Raw genomic sequence first — 20,510 nt, forward strand, 5'->3', positions numbered from 1 at the left:
TATGCACTTTAACTGATCATTGGAAGATATAGTTATATTATTGGTGCTATTACCATGAGAGGATCTTAAGCACTTTACCTGATTAGTAGATGATGTATGTTGAAATCTTTGATGTTTAAAGTTTTTTCGCTGCTATGTACTCTTTAGGGGAACTGTTAGACTTGGCATCATTGGCATTGTCTCCCCTACCTTTTTGCCTCTACTTCCCAGGTTTTCTGTGTGCTGGACTCTGCTTTCTTTGCTGTTTTGTTTGCTCTGGACACTTTACCACTGCTGACCAGTACTAAAATGTAAGTGTTCCCTGCATAAATTATATGTGTACATTGGCTTATCCATGATTGGCATATTTGATTTACTAGTAAGTCCCTAGTAACGTGCACTAGAGGTGCTCAGGGCCTGTAAATCAAATGCTACTAGTGGGCCTGCAGCACTGGTTGTGCCACGCACATTAGTAAACATGGCTCAGACCTGCCACTGCAGTGTCTGCGAGTGCAGTCTTAAACTGCCAATTCGACTTGGCAAGTGTACCCACTTGCCAGGCCTAAACCGTCCCTTTTCATACATGTAAGGCACCCCTAAGGTAGTCCCTAGGTAGCCCCATGGGCAGGGTGCAGTGTATGTTAAGGAAATACTGGCAAATTCGGTTTTCACTGTTGCAAAGCCTATCTCTATCATAGGTTAACATGGGGGCTGCCTTTAAATATTCCTAAAATGCAGATTCCCTTTGGGAGCAGATAGACATGTGGAGTTTGGGGTCTCTGAACTCACAATTTAAAAATACATCTTTTAGTGAAGTTGGTTTTTAGATTGTGTGTTTGAAAATGCCACTTCTAGAAAGTAAGCATTTACTTGCATACACCATTCTATGACTCTGCTTGTTTGTGGATTCCCTGTCTGGGTCAGTTTGACAGTTGGGTTGTTTGCACCTCTCCTCTAGACAGTGACACAAAGGGAACTGGGGTGTAGCCGGCATATCCAGATGGGCCATCTGGGCTGAGGGGAGGGAAGGAGTGGTCACTTACACCTGGAAGGGCTGTGTCTACCCTCCGACAATGCAATCTCCAACCCCCTGGTGTGTGTCTGGGGCCTGGCCTGGGCAAGGCAGGATTTTGAAAACAACATAGACTTCTCTTTGAAGTAGGCCCATTTCAAAGGCAGAAAGGAGTATAAGAAGAGCACCCAAAACCCCTGAAAAGCAGATTACTTATGGAACCAAGATGAACCTCAGCCAAGGAGAAAAGCTGGAGAAGCTGGAGGAGGCATACTGCCCCTTTGCCTGTGATTGTGCTTTGCTGGGTTGGCCTGCAGTAGCTACTTCTACCTGAGAGAGGACAAAGATTGACTTTTGTGTGACTTCCCACTGGTGAAGAATCTCCAAGGGCTTGAAACTGAAATTGCTTCCTGTTGTTGAAGTCTCAGGGATAGCAAAGACTTCTCTCTGCCAGCACTTGGGCTTTCTGATGAGAGTCCTGCCTGCCAAGTGGTGCCCTAACCTGTCTCTGTGCCCTTGAAAGGTGCAACTGGTGAAAAAAGACAGAAATCCATGCAAAGACAACCATTCGGGAAACTTTTGACGCATCACCCACTTGGTGGCTGAAAAATGACGTGCCCCTGGCCTTGCGGCTAAAATTGACGCTCCACCTGCATCGCAGATGGAAGTTCGACCCAACGTGGCTGGAGAAACGACATGCAACACCCACAGTGGCTGCTGTTAACGATGCAAGTCCCCACGCAGCATGGTTTCTTGACACTGTGCGACCAGATTTCAATGCTACATCGTTGGGCGTGGAAAATCAACGCAGAGCTTGCCTGGACCCGAGGTGCCACTCCGGATCGATGCATTGCTCTCTTGCGGGAGAGAAGAAACAACGCATGCTGACCCAACTGGAGGAAGAACGACATACTCTCTCGCTTGCAAGTGAGAAATCAATGCATCACTGGGCATTTTCGACGCACGCTTGCCTGTGCGGCTTTATTTCATTGCTACCCAGGTACTTTTGTACACTAACGACATTCTCACTATTTTCTAAAGGATTTAAGACTCTTTTGCTTTTTAAATTCATAACTTGACTTGTGCATGTTGGATTTTCGTCATTTTGGTCTTGTTTTGTTTAGATAAATATTATCTATTTTTCTAAACCTGTGTTATGTAATTTTGTAGTATTTGCACTGAGTTACTCTGTGTGTTGGTACAAATACTTTACACCTTGCTTCTGAAGTTAAACCTGCCTGCTTGTACCAAGCTACCAAGGGGGTGAGCGGGGTTAACTGAGCATGATTCTCCTTTACCCTGACTAGAGTGAGGGTCCTTGCTTGGACAGGGAGTAAGACCCAATTTCTAACAGGAAGGCCTGTATATAATCTGTTGATTGGATGGTTGTAGTGATGATTTGCCTGTAATTGTTTTAATATTTTGATGTATATATACATTTTAGATTTTATTTGTGCATTTATGGTCACATTCATTGGCTGAATAAAGAGATTCTTGACTCCTAATGTATAGATTGGATTTGTAATGCCCACTGTGAGTTTCAGGGTTTAACCTTTGTGCATTGCAAATTAATATTTTGTATTCATAAATGAAATTAGGGTGTCATATTCAAGTAGATAGGGAGGGTAACTATACAGTGAATAATTCTAAACAAATATCACAAAATCAACTGCCACTATAATGTCAAGTTTAATAGATGTGGTGTAAGAATAACAAATCTGGGTTTCCCTACATATGCAATTTGAAGATAAAATTATAGCCAATATGGTGGATATAATGTTTTTGTCTCTAATAAATACTGAGTGTACGCCTGGGGGCATTTATACCTGGTTTGCATTGAATTAGCGTCAAAATAAATGACACCATATTTATCCCCCGGTGCTAAATTCAAGCACGGGTGGATGGGGGCCTTAAATAATTAACGCCTGGGTATGGGCAGGCATTAGGGGACATGTCGGCATGTTCCCATGGTCAGAGACCATGAAAAGGGCACACAGGTGCCCTTCCCTGGCCCCACGGACACCCCCACCCACACCAGCGGGACACCAGATGATGGGGAACCCATCCTAGGTAAGTCCCCATAAGAATTTGTTAAAAAAATGTATTCCCTCTCGGGAGCTCTAACTTTGCAAAGTGCTGGCCCTAATGGCCAGTAAATGGCGTTACTCTGCTTAGATGCATTCTTCTGCCTCTGAACAGTGTAGCGCCAAGATTTGGCGCACAACCTCCGGTTCCCCCTACGCCTCCCCCACCTGGTTAGCGCCATTTACAATGATGCTAACTGGGCATTACTGCCGGCTAGCGCCATTCCATAAATATGGTGCCTGGCTGGCGTCCAGGAATGGCTCTAGCCGGCACTATACTCTTACACGCAAAACTGCACTAACGCAGATTTGCATGTAAAAGTATAAATATGGGCCCTAAAATCCTATTTCATTGATACCATTTTAAAACATGTTTTGTGTGTATGATAAAGGGTAGGGTCACAACTAATGAAATCCAGATTAGAATTCACTGGTAAAGCTCGAGTTTATATTCGAAAAGATTTGACTGAGGCATTGGAGAGAATTTGACTTGAAGTCCTGTGGGTACATTGAAGTTGTGTGCAGTCGGGCTACCACTGTCCTGCTCAAGCGAGAAATTGAGAATATTGTTATATTGCATTTTACCAAAAGTCAGGAAGTCTAGATTTGTGGATCTGGGTCATTCTCTGTATTAGATTCTGTGGTATCTTTTGCTGTGATCTCTTTACTAATGTATTGCTTATCCTTTCACTACTTATGTCTATTCAGAGGAGTTACGTGTAAGATAAAAAAGAAAGTGACTTGGGTCCTGATTTAGATCTTGGTGATGTTACTGTCAAAACACTGCGGCGGCAGACCCAAGAAGACCATCAAGTCGACGGTGTTCTGCCTGCCGTATTTAGATGTTACAGTCCTGCAGGCGGTGTATTGGTGGCGGTTTGCTAACGGAGGGAGGACATCCCAGGAACCAATAGACATAGGACAATGGCAGAGGCCATGGAATACAGATAAGTCACACACACATACACACACACATACTGTACCTAGGCCATAAGTGTCCCTCTGCATCACATATGACACAAAACACCACATACACAAGATTATACATTGCCATCCCAGCACAACACAATAAATACATGTTGCAAACACACATTGATGTACATCCATGATACAATATGCACACGCTATTGACACTGCACCCACACACGACACAACCACAACATCACAACTATACACTCATACACACACTCTCACAACATCACAACTACACACATCACAACAACTGTCACACAACACTCACCTGAATGTTGCATGCAGTAACACAATACAACATACACAACAACATTAATGCCATATGCAAGAGGCACACATACTCACACATCCACATACTCCACTCCAGCTCCCTCCACCTCACTAAGCCGATCGCATTGTAGACACACATACATACACATACTGACTCACACACACAACTCGAAGCACAACATGATAGGTACAGGTTCCCGCGCAATGTGCAAAGATTAATTTTTAAACGAATACAAAATGACAGTTGTGTATGTGTGCTATGTATGTGGAGTACCAGTGTGTCCCTAGCCGTATCTGACCCACTCGTGTCCCTGACATATGCATGTCAGTATTTTAAAAAATTACTGTGACGTACATGTCTGCAGTGGTCCAAAGCTCATGTGCAGTGACTCAGCAGATACAGCTAATGAGGGTTCCTTCGTGTCCAGTGACGGAGGTTGCGTTTTCTCCATGGTTCAGTGGCAGCAGCGACGGAGGGTGTTGTCCCAGCCGTTTCCGGCTGGAAACAGCAGTGTAATGCAGAAAAAAGGTAAGTTTTACACCCTAATCTACCAAGTCAGAAGTACAGGTTGGACAGACACATTTTGGTTGGTGGTAATGCACATCCAAATCAGCACAGTGGTATGTGGGGTTGGGGTCCTGCTGCCATCTGTACTTTTCTATGTCACCATCACGGCGGATGGGAATGGCGATTCTCAAAGTGTAATGAATGGGGAATCTAGATTTCATTAAAGACACAGAGGCTAGCATTATGCGTTGATATTTTTTAATGTCACACCAAGCAGCAGTCCTTAAAAGAAAATCATAGAACATTCCATAATAGACCTCTTAAGACAAAAATAGTATTAACAGAATCCTCTTCCTCTTTTGATCGCTAATCCGAGGATCGTCCACAAAGATCAGATCCTATGTCATCCAAAAAATCGTCATTGGTTGTTCTCTACAAAGCAAAACATACATATGAATTCTTCTTCATTAAAGCACTTTTACTTCTAAAATCGAAATTCAATCTAATGAACAACACCTATACCAGTATTACATAAAAAATGAACAAATATTAAAAACCACTTCTTACATGAACTTCATTTCATGTATTATTGCTCTATTTTCTCTTTTTAAAAAAAATAACTTTTGTTATTCATGTACCAAGGGAGTGGAGGGTGGGATAATGCTAGCCTCTGTGTCTTTAATCTAGATTCTCTATTCATTACACTTTGAGAATCGCCATTTCATTACAAGACTGGAGGCTATCATTGTGCATGTTGGTAGTCACCCAACACCACATCAGTCATATGCTCAAGCAGTTTACAATAATGTCTTACAAAAATTTTAGCATTAGACCAATCAGCAGCTTTCAATATATCTTCCAATCTCCCACCCTTCCAAAAAGCCATAATGGCCATGATACCTCTCATAGAATGAGGAGTAAAGATTTGTAAATCAATACCTGCCTCTTACATTGTCCATTTAATGCATCTAGCAATAGGTGCCAATGTTACTGCTTCATAAGGTTTTTCCAAAGAAATCAACAATTGATTTACTCCATCAGGTCTTAATTCTTGAGTTCTAGAGTTGTATTCTTTCAAATATCTTACCACACAAGGCTCCTTACATGAGTCACGCTTTGGATAAAAAATTGTTTTTAGATTTTAGGGCTCATTTATAAAGCCCTATCGTCACCCTGCACCACTGGAGCATCATTTTTTTCACGCTCCGGTGGCGCAGTGTGCCATCCCATATTTACACGCCATGCAAAGCCCCCTTGCGTGGCTTTTCACGGCCTTGTAAATATGGGCCCCTTTCATGCATAAAACTGCGTGAAAGGGGTGTTTCATAAGTGTTGCTGTGGGTGTTCCCGTGCAACACCCATAGAACGCTAAGACATCTGACACATTCACAGATTTACAAGTCTGGGAATGTGTCCATTTCTTACGCCACCTCAGAGGTGGCGTAACAATGACACAACGGGGAGAAATATCTTTATGTCTCCTGTTTGTTTCTCTTTCTATATGTGCTGCGTTTTGCAGCACACATAGAAATAGGACAACACCTGTTATGATTGTTTTTGTGCAGGAAGGTGACACAATGCAGGCATCCTTGCATCATGGTGCAAGGGTGCCCTCATTGGCGCTTGGCAGCAGTTTCTGCACCATGGGAGGGGGAGAGGACAGAAATATGCAGTATCTTGTAGATTTGGTGCATTTCTACCCTTTCCTGGTGGTGCATGGTGGCGCAGCAAGGTACTTCCTGTGCTGCCCTGTGCCACAGGCCTCATAAGTGAGGCTCCTTGTATTTGCTCTTTTTGTTATCTCAAATTTCTCTTCAAAAGGATCACAAAATATATTATCTGTCTCCAAAGCTTTAACATCAGATACTCTGTGACAGGAAATCAACCATAACAACAAAGTCAGTTTCATTGTCAACTTTTTTGGTTCTAATAATTTATTATTAGGCCATGTCACCAGCAAAGAAAGTATTCTGTTCACATCCCATAAAACCTTATACTTTGCCACAGGAGGGCTTCTCAATCTAATGCTCTTCATAACTCTACAAACCAGAACATTATTACCTACACTACGATCATTCTCAAGAAGATGACCAGCTGAAATTGCAGATCTATAACAGGTAATAACTCTGTATGTTAAACCTCTCTCATTCTGTTGCACTAACAAATGTACTACATTTACCACAGGTGCCTCCACGGGATCAATACCCATTTCCAAGCACCAACAAACCCACTTATTCCAGATTCTTCAAGCAGCTCTTCAACTTTTCCCGAAAGGCCTGACATCTCAGAAGATCTCCTGACACTTTCCATACAAGAAGGGTCAAAACCCCTATTTCTAGCATGGGATGCTCTTCTCCATCCACATTTTCCAAAATACCTATTCTTGCTGGCCAAAAAAGGAATTTTGCACACCTATTCTAAAGCATCGGAAACTAATCTGCTGGCAAACAGATCCACCTCCAAAGGGCCCTATATCTCATCTATCTTCAAAATATACTCCCTGCAGAGCTTCCAATCTGCAAAATCTGTCAAATACCTTGAATTCCAATCTGCAGTACCATTGTCCCTTCCGGAAAAATATTGTGCCCTTAGACTTATCTTCTGCTGTAAACAAAAAAACCAAATTTATTTTGCTAATTTGGAAAGGATACGTAACAAGATCCCCCTCACAGATTTATATGTCACTGCTGAAACATTGTCCATTTTCAACTGTACTGTACTGTTCTTCGAAACATTTCTAAAACTCATGAACGCATACAAGGCTGCCATTGTTTCTAAACAATATACAGATTCCTCTCCATAACTGACAATAAACCACCACAAACAACCTGACTGAAGAGCTGTTGCCTGGTACTCTCTAGCCTCTTCTGTGGATCCCTTCCCATCTGAAACAAGAACTTTTAATTAATTCTGGAACCAGGTTTGAAGCCACACAAACCTTTCTTTCTAGGACCGGCCTTGCATTCCCATCCTTCAAAATATGACTGACCTCCTTATCCAAAGGAGTTTTAATCCACATTCTAATAAATTGTGCCACATGCTCTAATGGCCACCAATCCGCATTCCTGGGATGCTGAATATCATAAGGATAAAACATCTCCTCAGCAAGGGGATTTTTAATGACACCTTTTGTCAAAGTGGAAGTATTTTTGGCTATTTGAAACCAATACTCATAATTCCCATCAGCTGTGTCTACATTTAATACATATTCATCAAAAAATTCATCGTCTTGTTTGGACTTAAATTCTAAATGTATTACATTTTCTTCTGTACTCATCTCTTTGATGTCGCAAAGGACCCCTCCTCTCTTTGTGCCACTAAGGACATTTTTCTTTTTATGTGTGTCCCCAAGGACACCTTTCCCTCTTTTGGTGCTCAGACCAACCAATCTACTTGAGTCTCTCAACTCCTCATTCAAATGCTTAGTTTTTTGCTTTGTCTTAACATGTTTAATTTCTTTATCAGCCTCTTCATCAGAAAGAGACCAAAACTTATTTCCTGAAACTACTCTCTTCCTCTTTTGGGGTATTACCTTCTCAGTAGACTCCTTTATACAATTTTCAGCTCTGATTTAATAAATTTTTTAATTATCTCCTCATTGATATTACCATCGGGAATTTTCACAGCCTCTATCTAAGAATTAGACATTGTCAATTCAAGTCAAACACAAACTCTCACAAAATCAGAAATGTTGTTTAATTCAATCTTCCTACAATGTATTTATGAAACATTCTCTCCTCAAACCAGCCTAGAATCTATAAACTAAAAAAAAATGACCAGCTGTCATAATAGAATCCACAGCCACGTGCTATCACATGTGAATTGAAATAAATAGAAATCAGCCCAATCTTTGATGGTCGGCAAGTCGCACGCTAAAAAAAGAGGTTACTTTTAACTTATTTTCCTCAAAAGTAAAATAAATGTATAATTTCAGGCTTGAGTGCCACTACCAGTGTAGAAAAATGTCTAAACAGCACACCGAGCCTGACAGAAGGCTCAAAAGTCCATAGACTACATATGCCGTCCCAACACAACTCGCTGTTGGGCCGATATGAAACCGACCTCAGCACTGCGAGGAACAGCAAACATAACTGGCAGAGCACATGGCCTGAAAAATCAGGTAATTCAGACACCATGGCCCATGTTTATACTTTTTTAGCGCCGCATTTGCGCCGCTTTTTAACGCAAAAAACGGCGCAAACTTACAAAATACTATTGGGGCATATTTATACTCCGTTGGCGCCGAATTTGCGTGTTTTTTTTTTACGCAAATTCGACGCAAAACTAACTCCATATTTATACTTTGGCGTTAGACGCGTCTAGCGCCAAAGTTCATGGAGTTAGCGTCATTTTTTGGCGTGAACACCTTCCTTGCGTTAATGAGATGCAAGGTAGGCGTTCCCGTCTTAAAAAATGACTCCCAGGCATGCGCGTGGTATTTATACTCCCGGGCAAAAATGACGCCCGGGAGTGGGCGGGGCAAAAAACCCCGCATTTGCGCCTCTTTTTAACGCCTGGGTCAGGGCAGGCGTTAAGGGACCTGTGGGCTCAGAATGAGCCCAGAGGTGCCCTCCCCTGCCCCCAGGGACACCCCCTGCCACCCTTGCTCACCCCAGGAGGACACCCAAGGATGGAGGGACCCATCCCAGGGAAGAAAAGGTAAGTTGTGGTAAGTATTTTTTTATTTTTATTTGTGGCATAGGGGGGCCTGATTTGTGCCCCCCTACATGCCACTATGCCCAATGACCATGCCCAGGGGACAGAAGTCCCCTGGGCATGGCCATTGGGCAAGGGGGCATGACTCCTGTCTTTGCTAAGACAGGAGTCATGTTAATGCCGTCTGGGTGCCAAAAACAAATGGCGCAAATCGGGTTAAGACGATTTTTTTGCCTCAGCCTGACTTGCCCCATTTTTGGATGCCCAAACGCCATTTTTCCCTACGCCGGCGCTGCCTGGTGTATGTGTTTTTTTTTCACGCACACCAGGCAGCGCCGGTCGGCTAACGCCGGCTAACGCCATTCAATAAATATGGCGCCCGCATGGCGCTTCAGAATGGCGTTAGCCGGCACACATTTTTTTGGCGCAAAACTGCATTAGCGCAGTTTTGCGTCAAAAATTATAAATATGGCTCTATTGTATTTTGAAAGTTTGTGCGGTTTTTGCATCAAAAAGTGCTGCAGATGCGGCACTACAAAAGTATAAATGTGGGCCCATGTACACCCCACCGGAGTTTACGCTTTAAAATATTCAGAAGCGTTCAAGTACAAAACATTTATTACAACGTTTAAAGAAAGACTCATAAATCACAGATTGGCCCATCTGCACCCCACATAACAGTGATATACTAACAAACTTTAAACATTAATAAATAAAGTAATAAAGTACAGAACCGTAGAACAAAGTCTAAAATAAACGCTAAGTGGCAGATTTAAGAGCCCATAGCGCCTCCTTGCGCCAGATTAGATTATTTTTACGCCAATGTGGCCCAACAAGGCCAAAATTGTCACGCCAAAGTTACAAAGTGGCACAATCCACCTTGATGCACTTTGAGGTTTCCAAAAATCGGAACGCCCATAAAATAAACAGTCTAAGTGTATAACCATTAAGAACTGGTGCTTATCTGAACAGGCGCAGTGATGAAAAGAGAAAAAGGATTCTGTTCAAGGACTATGTGTTAAGCGTTCTAGTCCGGAATGTTCTATGATATTCTTTTAAGGATTGCTGCTTGGAGTGGCATTAAAGGAAATTAATGCATAATGATAGCCTCAGGTCTTGTAATGAAATCTTTGTTGGAGTTGGGGTGTCTCAGGCAGGCAATCTATGGGACCGCCAACATCTAATTCTGGCAGGTATACCGTCAAAGCGGCGGACAGAGTTTTTGTAGAAAAAGTGGGAGTGGACCCATTATCGTCAACATCTAAATCAGGTGCTTAGTTATGGACAAATGATACAGAGATTTGAAAGACAAGTTACAGAATACAAATTCCCCGCAAAGTGTCTCCTTCCTCTCAGCATGTGGAGAAGTATACACCAAGCACACAACACAAACAGAAACAGTGCATCAGTTACAGTCTATCTGTGTATGACTGCAACAATGTTATGCCATTTTTACAGTCTGTCTAGTAGCATGATGGAAACCACTCTTGTTATGAAAATCATATCAAGTTGCAATTGCTTAGTTAAAAGGGCAGCACTTCTAGGCCTTAAGATGCCACTTGTTAGAAGCACAAATTTACTGGAAAAGGTCTGAAAATTGCATTTTTATCTGTGGATTTATTTTTCTCCTCATTTCACCGGCCAAAGGCAGGTGCAACATTTTGGCACAAACCCATGGCTACATCTCTTTGTAAAGGTGGTTTTGCGTCAAAATTCATTGGCCAACGCATGGAAAGAGATTGTGGTCTGACCTGCACAGGCTAAAAAACACTGCACAAAATAACCCAGCTGTGAAGTGTGGAGTGTATAGAGTACTGACATTGCACAATTCTTTTTTTTGGAGAGACCACATCCTATTGGATCATATTTTGCTCAGAGCATTTTCTCTTTCTTGATATTCCCTTTCTCCTCATTCTGCACTCTAAATTTCACCCGTGACCCAATCTATGCACATAAATCTTTAAATGAAATCCATTAGGGTCCACTATTCATTTTAAAGTCCCCTGCTTAGCTTTTATTGTTCCTGTTACACAATTAGAGGTAAATGCTTGACCTAGCAATGACTAAACTGCAGCTTTGCCAAAAATAATTGGGTATTATAACTTGGTGCATTTTGTAAGTCAGCATAATGCATGGCCTAGCGGCGCCACCAGCACTAAACAAGGCAGTGTAGGTAAACAGTCATTAGCAGGAAATTAGGAATGATTCAGAAAGCACCTATGAGCTGCAATGTATAATAGGCAAATTCATTAGAGACCAGCTGATTTAGAGGGGAGAAAGATTAAAGGCACAAATAATTTAGTCCAATTCGTGCTCTGAAAAGGATGCTTCTGGCTTAAAATCAGTCCTCCATAGTGTGCAGGGAACAAAAATGTCGCACAACGGTTAATTTCCGCTTCTCTATATAGCAGACTGATACTCAATAACTACAATGTAATTTTTCTTGCAACTCATCAACAAAGCTCTTACCCTTTTATTGGCACTGTTCTGATTTTTCTATGCAATTTGTGAAACTAAGTATATTGCCAGCATGACAATATGCAGATTAAAACAAACTCCCTCTGTAATTTTTAAGGATTTTATTTCAATATTTATTGAAGTACTATATAGCTTGTAGTGCTCTGCATAGCACACCAAGGAGACATAGGGGCATATTTAAGAGCCCCTAGTGCCACTGGAGCGTCACTTTTCGTGAATCTCCAGTGGCGCAATGCCCTGTGCCGTATTTACAAGGTGGTGTTAAGCCACTTTTTGTGGGTTAACGCCACATTTTAAATATGCCCCCTTCACACGCAGCCCTTTATTTGGAAGGGGCGTGCAATGGGTTTTGCTGTGGGTGTGCCACAGCAACACAAATTGCATTTTGATGCTGCCTCAGATTTACTAGTTTTCGGAAACATGAGGCAGAGTCAACATCTAACGCCATCACTGGGCGAAACAAGGAGGAATACTTTCATTCCTTGTCATTTTTTGCTTTTTCTATGTGTGCTGCATTCTGCAGCATGCATAGAAAGAGCAAGATGCCAGACATGATTGTTTATGTGCGAAAAGGTGTCCCTTCCTGCACATAAAAAATAATTTCAAAATTAGGCTTTGGCACTTCTGAAATCGCCATTAGTGATTATTCATGTGCAGGAAGGGACACCTTCCCACACATAAACAACCAAATCCCTCAAGGCAGGCATTCTTGCACGATGGTGCAAGGATGCCTCTGTTGGTACTATGCAGCTTAATTTAGCATCAACGCAGAGGACAACACAGTCCACAGTGGTGTGCCATAATTAAATAATGCGCATCCCTATGTTGTGAAAATGATGGAGTGTGGTGTTGCCAATTCTGGCGCAGCATTGCCCCGTCTTTTCCTGTTAAATATGGGCCCTAGTGTCCTTAAAATGTATCTGATGGTGTGCAAGATTCTCTATAGTACAAAGAAGGAAAATGATTTAAGTACTCAATTGTACATATGTCAACTATATCTAATTACAATGGATACTTCCTCTATTCAAGTAAAATATGCCGATGATGAGGATGATGATGATGGTGATGATGATGAAACAGTCCGTGCTTACTCTACATACCGTGGAACATTTATATGAGCCCTTTTGTGTCACTTTTGCACCATGCAACTTTGTACAAGAGTGACGCAAATTAAATTTTTGATTTATGAAGCCACGCAAGGTCACCTTGTGTGGCCCTGCGTGGCTCCATAAATCTTAAGTAATGTAACGCAAATTGCTGCGTTGCATTCCTCTGCACCAAGGAGGCATTAACATGGGTGTTGCATGGGTGATCCCATGCAACATCCAAGGATTTTGAAGCATTCCTGGAGTTACAAGAACAGGTAAATCAGGAATGCATCAAAAAGATAAGCCTCCGCAGGAGAAAAATAGCCTCAGTGGATTGTTTTAATGCACTAAAGTGCCCCATCCTAATCATACAAAAAAATTGCCACGTCAATGTGACATGGGGCTGAAATGCATTTTTCTATCTTTAAAGTAAGCCACAAAGGGAGAGTTTGTGTTTATATAAAACAAAAAATCGATCCCCCTGACATGCTCAGAGCTGTAGTCTTGACAGTGGGAACCATGATCTAATTTTCCTGTCCAGGACCGCCATGCTTCATGTGCAGTGCTTGGGCAGAATAAAATTCCATCAGAAGTCTTGTCTTAAACAGGAAAGGCCTTCTGATAATATGGAGAGTTTTGAAAAAATAGCAAATAGCATGTGCCTACATCTAAATGAGTGATAGGAACTACAGGTAACAGAAGAGGGCATTTACCCATGTGACACTGATGTCTTGGACCGCTCTCCCTCAATTGACACATTCATCAAAGTAATTTTAATAAAGGGGAAAATATCTGATATGCTCTCTGGGGATACCCATAACAGAGTCACAGAGGGAAGATTTCTAACCCCGGGCACAAGGAATTATTTAATGAGTCAATACGAATTATAAATACGGCTGGACTGCAACCCATATAGAGCCCACAGAGCAATACTGTGCAAGAAATATTTCCTATCCATAAGATGAGTTCAAGGACATGGTGAAACTCGAAATCCTCATTTGTTAATCAGTAGCACAGTCAAGAATTGCACAAAAAATGGAACATGTATTTTAAAATGTTTATTTTGAAATTCTTATATAAGGTATAAAATATGAATGGAATGAAATGTATGAATGAATGAAAAGTAATGCAGCAAAATATGTCATTAAGAATTAAAAAAGCAAAAAAAACTCTAACAGCTGTCCTCTTTCTCTATTGTCTCATACCAAAAGAACTAAATAAAATATAATCACTCCTGTAATATGTGCACTGTTAGAAATGTGGTCTTTGGTTGCCAGTCAGGTCACCCCCTGTCCAAGCAAGGACCCTCACTCTAGTCAGGTAAAGGGAGAATCACCCTCAGTTAACACCCACTTACCCCCTTGGTAGCTTGGCACGAGCAGGCAGGCTTAACTTCAGAAGCAATGTGTAAAGTATTTGTACCAATACACTCAGTAATACAGGGAAAACACAAAAAAATGGACACCACACCAGTTTAGAAAAATAGGCAACATTTATCTAAATCAAACAAGACCCAATACTACAAAAATCCAACATTAAAATATGAATTTTCAAAAGAATAGGAGTTTTACTCCATAGAAAACAAGGGAAACGATGATTGTGCACAAATTACCTGGTGAGCATGCATCGGAAAAGGCAGGGATGCATCGTTTCCTTCCTCGCAATGGAGGCCGTGTGTAGTTTCTTCTCCGGTCGGGTCGGCGATGTGTCGTTTTTCTTCCTCACAAGAGAGTGATGCGTCGATTTCCAAGGGGGCACCTCGGATCCGTGCAGTCGGATTGATTGTGATGCCCAGGGATGATGCGTGGAAAATCCTGTCGCACGGTGTTAAAAAACCGCACTGTGAGGGGTTTGCGTGGTTATCAGCAGACGCAAGTGTGTGTTGTGCGTCGTTTCTCCAGCCACAATGCATCGATCTCCCGCCCACGATGCAGGTGGAGCATCGATTTTAGCCATGAGGCCGGCGGCGCATCGATGCTCAGCTGCGTTGCAGATGGTGAGTCGTAAATTTCCCCACACGGCGTTCTGCGCATGAATTTTCAGCTCCTGTCTGCCAACTCCAGGACTGGATAGGGCACCACTTGGTAGGGCAGGAGCCGCAACAGAGGGTCCAGTGGTTAGCAGAGGAAGTCTTTGATGGCCCTGAAATTTCAAAACAGGAGGCAAGCTCAGTTCAAGCCTTGGAGAGTCTTCTAAAGAAGGAATGCACAACAAAGTCCAGTCTTTGTCACCTTTCACACACAGAAGCAGCAACTGCAGGATAGCCCAACAAAGCACAGTCACAGGCAGCGCATCTCCTCAGCTCTTCAGCTCTTCTCCTTCGCAGAGGTTTCTCTTGAATCTAATTGTCAGGGGTTTTGGATCCAATACGTATACCCCTTTCTGCCTTTGAGTAGGCCTACTTCAAAGGAAAGTCTCTGTTGTTCACAAGATCCTGCCTTGATTAGGCCAGTCCACAGACACACACCAGGGGGTTGGAGACTGCATTGTGTGAGGGCAGGCACAGCCCTTACAGGTGTGAGTGACCACTTTCCCTCCCATCCTAGCACCGATGGCTCATCAGGATATGCAGGCTACACCCCATGGTCCCTTTGTGTCACTGTGCAGAGGAGAGGTGCAAACAGCCCAACTGACAAACTGACCCAGACAGGGAATCCACAAACAGTCAGTGTCACAGAATGGTTTAAGCAATAAAATGCATACTTTCTAAAAGTGGCATTTTCAAACTAACAATCTAAAAAACAATTTCACTAAAAGATGTATTTTTAAATTGTGAGTTCAGAGACCCTAAATTCCATATTCCTATCTGCTCTCAAAGGGAATCAGCACTTGAATAATATTTAAAGGCAGCCCCCATGTTAATGTTAACCTATGAAAGAGATGGGCCTTGCAACAGTAAAAACTGAATTTAGCAGTATTTCACTGTTAGGACATGTAACACACATCAGTACTTGTCTCACCTTTAACATAAACTGCACCCTGACCATGGGGCTACCTAGGGCATACCTTAGGGGTTCCTTACAACAAGGGAAGGTTTAGGCCTGGCAGGTCGGTACACTTGCCAAGTCGAATGGGCAGTTTAAGACTGCACACACAGACAATGCAGTGGCAGGTCTGAGCTATGTTTACAGGGCTACTAATCTGGGTGGCACAACCAGTGCTGCCTGCCCAGTAGTAGCATTTGCTTTACAGGCCCAGGGAACATCTAGTGCTCTTTACTAGGAACTTACTCGTAAATCAAAAATGCCAATCTCGGATAAGCCAATTACACATACATTTTACATAGGAGCACTGCACTTTAGCACTGGTTAGCAGTGGTAAAGTGCCCAGAGTATCAAGAACAACAAAAACAGAGTCCAGCACACATCAACAACCTGGGAAGCAGAGGCAAAAAGTTAGGGGAGACCACACTCAGGATGTCAAGTCTAAGATGCACAATTATACAAACTTTGCAAAATTTCTTAAAACTTTGCATTGCATAATTTTGTATTATCTTCTGCATGTGGGAGGCTCATTGACACAGAACATTTCTCACAAGAAACATTTTCTGCTCAATTTAGTCTTGTGCTGGTATCTTGCAATAGTTTTTTACACAAAGTGCGTCCTTTGTCAAAAATTCACAAGGCTATTTGAAGACTATGTTTCCCTATAAAAGGATACATTTCCTAAAACCTTTATGGAATATTTTTAAAAAGTACACAATTTTTCACACCCGAACTACCTACGGCCAAATAATAATTTTAAAATTTCTCAATCAAAAGCTCTCATCCACATTATGTCACTGTGTGGATTTCCACATCAGTGTTCACTGTATTGTAAGGCTAATGGGATACAGACATGCTCTAAACTCCTGGCGTTAATTATTAATATATTTTAACAATCAGAAAGAAACCATACCACACACTTCAGGAATCAAAGCTTCCATCTACTCCTACCCACCACATTTGCATTCCTTTCATGTAGAGATTTGGGGCTTATTTATGGGGGATTGTCATAGGGCAGCACCGCAAGTCTTCTTGCTATGCTGCCTTACCCTTATGTGAAAGGGCAGGAATGAACCATATTTATGCAATATGATGCATTCCTATCCTTTCCCATTGCTCTGATGCACATTTGGCTGCCTAGCGCCAATTAATCCACCCCGGCACCATGGTACAAGAGTGTCTTGGTAGTAGGCAGGATTCTTTTTGTGCAGGAAGGGACACCTTCCTACATAAAAAACAATCCTAGGTGGCATTTTCCTCTTTCTATGTGTGCTACAGAGTGCAGCACAAATGAAAAGAGGAAAGAACGAGGAGAAATTAAAATACTGCTCCTCATCAAGCATCCCCTGGGGGGGAGTAAGGTTTTGGCCCATTCCCCAGGTTTACGTAATTGAGTAAATCTGGGGCAGTGTCAAAATCCATGGAGGTTGTGTGTAAAAACCCACCACAAAGCCCATTGAATGCCTCCCTAGTGCAGAGTAAGGTAACACAGTGAGTTGTGCTGCCTTGCTTTACTCTATATCTATGAGCCCATGCAAATCCATGCCAAAGTGACTTTGCATGCATCGTAGATATTGGTGAGAGGTTTGCACCTCCAGAGCATCAGAAAAAGTGACGCACCAGTGGTGCCTATAATAAGTAAGCTGTCAAGTGTGCAGGGCTGAAATGAGGATAAAAACTAGTTCTGTAAATGTTTTGTAAGCCCAGTGAAGAAAGCATTTTTAATTTCACTTTTCTTTCAACAGAAAACTTTCTCTTCTTGTTCTGAAAGCTCCTCCCAGTGCTTTGTCCATCTTCTGTTCACTTTTCATTTGGATTTCAAGGTGAAAGAATAACACCCTTTGTCTGCTGGATTTTAAGGACTTTGGGCCTATTTTACGAGGCCAGTGGTGCAGGGCAATGCAGCAAGTGCCTTGCTGCTCCACCCTTCACCACTGGGAAAGGGCAAAACTGGGCCATATCTATAAGATACAGAGCATTTCTGTCCTTACCCCCTGTGCTGGTGCACAAATTGCTGCCTATCACTAATACGGGCATCATTGCACCATGGTGCAAGGATGCCTGCTTTTCAGGAGTAATTATTTTTTGTGCTGCAGCATACATACAAAGAGGAAAAAATTGGGAGAAAGATATTTCTCCCCGTTGCGTCATTCTTATGTCACCCCTGAGGTGGCGTAGGAATCTGATGCATTCCCACACTTGTAAATATGGAAATGCATCAGATTCCTTCAGGTTCCATCTGTATTGCTTGGGAAAACCCTAAGCAGCACCAATGTAACACCCCTTTCACTCAGTGTTATACATGAAAGGGATCCATATTTACAAGGTCATGAAAAGCCAAGCAAGGTGTCTTTGCTTCGCCTTGTAAATATGGACTGGCACACTGTGCCACAAAAATTATGCTCAGTGTGCCGTTAGGGCCTCGTACATGAGGCCCTTTGTTTTTCTGAAATCACAAACTTCAAAAACTTTTGCATAAGGATGCTGTGTGATAGAGGGCATGTACCAGTTTTGCATTTTATTTCGTTATTGTATGTGGCCTGGAGTTGCAGTAGGGCCCTAGCATGTTTTTGCATCTCGTTTTTTTTTATCTTTTATGCGGGAAAACAATTGCACAGTTAAGTACATTTTCTCCATGGTTGTTATATTTGCACTATTTATTTATTTGACCATGTGGCCTAGTCTGCCCATGGGCCATCCAGCAAGTAACTATTCTTTCAGTATATTAAACCACTGTTTCTGTGGTACATGTTGTTTTAAAACATCTATGAATATTTAGGCCAGGAATTACATCAGATTAAATCCTTTATTTTTGTATTTCATATTTTTTCCCTACAAAAAGTGTATTTTGGTGAGATAATATGATATCGTGCTTTGGGACGATATTTGTTGTTGTATTTTAACATTTTCATAGCTGATTTAATTTTCATTTATGGCATTGCTGAATTAATGGTAGTGTTTTCTTCATCGCTTACTATGCCTGCTTTATCTGACTAGTGTGTGTGTGTATTTGTCATAGACCATCATTTTCTCTTTGTTTTCCGTGCCATGTGACCTATATCAGTGTAGCAGTGTTCTGTAGTCCATACATAGGCCTGCATGTGTTCACTTCTTTGTTGACCATGCCTCATTGCTAGTTGTTTTTGTTGTTTAACCATGTGGCTGGTGGCCATTTTGTCTAGCCAGTCAGTGTACTCTTGTCAGAAGCCTGTATATGTTCTTTGTTCTCCATGCCTCCTTGTTTGCTGTTGCTGTTTGACCATGTGGCGGGCAGCCATTTTGTGTAGGTAGTCATTGAGCTTTTGTTCTAGGCCTGTATGGGTTCTTTGTTCCCCATGCCTCCTTGTTTGCTGTTGTTGTTTGTCTGTTAGACCTGACAGCCTTAGGGTGGTTTTCCCCAAAACATTTTGCCTGCTTGCATCACATTTTGCTGTTTTCTTTTGTTACCTTAGTACTCTTAGCACTTTACTACTGCTGACCAGTGTTAAAGTGCATATGCTCTCTCCTCTGAATATGGTTTGATTGGTACATCCACAATTGGCATATTTAATTTACTTATAATTTACTTATAAGTCCTTAGTAAAGTGCATTACAGGGAGCCAGGGTCTGTAAATTGAATGCTATTAGTGGGACTGAACCACTACTTGTGCCAGTCACGCAGCCCTGAAACATGTCTCTGGCCAGCCATTGAAAAGCCTGTGTGTGCAGCTTTCACTGCCATGTCGACTTGAAATTTAAAAAGCCTAACCTCTCCTTTTATTACATATGTCACCAGTAAAGTGGGCCCAGGTAGGGTAGGATGCTATGTAACTAAAATGGAGGACACAAGCTTTTAATTTTACATGTTCTGGTAGTGAAAAAAATCCTAACTTTCATTGCTGTGAAGCCTTCCCCCCTCATATGTTAACATTGGGGAGTCCTTATTACATTTAATAAGCTGTAATTCGTCATTGGGAGGAGGTAGATCCATCATGTTGTGTACCTATGGAATTGTTATGATAATAGTAAACATCGTGATGGGGATGGCTAGGGGGGCCCTTGCACTGCTCATGCCAAGTGCATGGGCAGTGCAGGGACTCCCTGGGATGCCTCTGCACCCCGTTTCCACCAACTCTTTCATGGCAATGTTATTGTCATGAAATTGCTTGCAGAGAAGGAGGTCGTAGTCCCCAGGGCAGAGCTGCTTGCAGCTGTGCCCTAGTGGATTAGGACAGCCAGCACCGGTAGGCTAACATTAAGTCGTAATTGGGCAGTGCTGGCGGTCTGACTGCAGCGCTACCTCAGCGGTCGTTATATGGTGCTCAAACTGCCGCATTGGTGGCAGTTCGACTGCCACCGCGCCCCTGGCGGTCATTAGACCACCGGGGTCATAATGAGGCCCTATGTCTTTCAAAGAGGAGGGGATGCAAATGAGAAAGGCATGGCCATGGATGTGGAAAAATGGATCCTAGTAAAATGCCTGAAACAAACTTTACTTCA

The sequence above is a fragment of the Pleurodeles waltl genome, chromosome 3_1 (assembly GCF_031143425.1).
Source record: "Pleurodeles waltl isolate 20211129_DDA chromosome 3_1, aPleWal1.hap1.20221129, whole genome shotgun sequence".
Classification (NCBI taxonomy): domain Eukaryota; kingdom Metazoa; phylum Chordata; class Amphibia; order Caudata; family Salamandridae; genus Pleurodeles; species Pleurodeles waltl.